The 1,809-nt window shown below is 45.9% G+C and overlaps 1 protein-coding gene across 1 annotated transcript in view; it reads left to right on the top strand.

Annotated features, from left to right (window-relative positions):
* Positions 1 to 1,809, top strand: part of LOC103275551 (NADH dehydrogenase [ubiquinone] 1 alpha subcomplex subunit 9, mitochondrial) — a 43,273-nt gene that overhangs the window by 28,531 nt on the left and 12,933 nt on the right. The gene's annotated exons all lie outside the window — the stretch shown is intronic.

Below are 1,809 nucleotides of genomic sequence, written 5' to 3'. Positions count from 1 at the left end.
ACTTGGGACTGTATCAGCAAAGATGCCACCAGCTTGAATTAGAGAGGACAGAGTGAAGGATGGCTGTCATATTTCTTAGATCCTACGGGACCAGAGTACAGAGCTGTGAATGTGAGCCATTCTTCAAGAAAAGGGAAGAAGGACCCTAAAAGTGGTTCAGTGACTTTGAGGGCAGCCTCCTTGGTTTCAAAGCATGGGACCATTGTTTCAGTTTAATCAGCCCGCATGGCCTTTGCCAGAGGTCTTAGGGGTGGGCCACCTGGAGTCTTGGAGGTGGGGCTGCCTGGAGCCTTGGGGGAGGGCTCCCCTGGAGCCTTTGAGGTGTGGCCCCCAACCCTACCCAGCAGAGCCACTGAGGTGGGTCCAGAAGGTAGGACCACAACTCTGTGGATCTGGAAGGCAAGACGTCTAGGCAAAGAGGATTATGCCTGAACCTTAAGATCTTTAGAATTTGCCTTGCTAGGTTTGGGGTCTTTTTTCTTTCTTATGTCACCCTTTTGGAAGGGAATGTTATTCCTGTGCCTGTCCCACCATCGTATTTTGGAAGCACATAACTTGTCTGGTTTCACAGGTTCACAACTGGAGAGGAATTTTGACTCAGGATGACTTAAGATACTTTGAGTCTCATCCATGTCTCATTTAGATGAGATCTGGATGTGATTTTGGACTTGAGAGTTGATACTGGAGTGAATTAAGATTTGGGGGGCGTAGAGTAAGACACTATCTTAACAATTTCTAAGAGTGCAGTTCAGTAGTATTAAGATATTCACATTGTTGTGCAACAATCTCCAGTTCTTTCTCATTGTATCCAAGAAGTCATTGCCAAGTCCAATGTCATGAAGCTCTTTCCCTGTGTCTTTGACTAAGAGTTTTGTAGTGTTAGCTGGCTTTTAGCTAGCTCTTGGGCTTAGGTCTTGGATCCGTTTCAAGTTAATTTTTATAGATAGTATAAGGTAGAGGTCCCTTTCATTTTTTTGCATGTGCATTTCTAGTCTTCTCAGTCATATTTGCTGAATAGAAGACTGTCCTTTCCGTACTGAATGGTCTTGGTGCCCTTGCTGAAAGTCATTTGACCATAAATGCAAGGGTTATTTCTCTATCCATTAGTCTGTATGTCTCTCTTTGTGCCACTGTTTTGATTGTTGTATATTGTTTTGATTACTGTAGCTTTGTAGAAAGTTTTGAAATCAGGAAGTGTGAGGCCTTCAGATTTGTTCCTCCTGTTCAAGATTGTCTTGGCTGTTTAAGTACCACGTGAATTTTAGGATGGGTTTTTCTATATTTCTGTAAGAAACATCGTTGGGTTTTTGATAGGGATTGCATTACATCTGTGGATTGCTCTGTCTAGTATTGACATCTCTTTGTGTCTGTCTTGTGCCACAAGGAAATATCACGGGCTGGGCAGTCTGCAAGTGCAGATGTTTACGTCTCCCCGTTCGGGAGGCTGGGAAGGTGAAGACCGAGATGCCGGTGTCTGGCCGGGGCCTTCTTGCTGCTCCCTCACGGGGAGAAGGTGGACGGCAGGAGAGACAAAGGCTTGCGTGTCCTCACATGGCAGCAGACCAGAAGAGCAAGTCAGCGGCATGCGGCGTGATGCCTCCTTTACCCTGAGGCTTGATCGCGTTTGTAGGGAGGAGCTCCCGTGGCCTAATCAACTCTTAATATTATCATGTTGGCAACACTGAATTTTGGAGATGACGTATTCAGACCCTAGCAACATCTTTTTTGTCTTTTTTTTTGAGTTGGAGTCTCACTCTGTCACCCAGAATGGAGTGCAGTGGCCGCTCCCGGCCATCGCAGCCTCGACCT

Source organism: Carlito syrichta, unplaced genomic scaffold (assembly GCF_000164805.1).
Source record: "Carlito syrichta isolate Samal-C Ts95f unplaced genomic scaffold, Tarsius_syrichta-2.0.1 Scaffold315540, whole genome shotgun sequence".
Taxonomy (NCBI): Eukaryota; Metazoa; Chordata; class Mammalia; order Primates; family Tarsiidae; genus Carlito; species Carlito syrichta.
The sequence above is the reverse complement of the archived record's forward strand: the minus strand, read 5'-3'. Positions and strand labels throughout refer to the sequence as shown.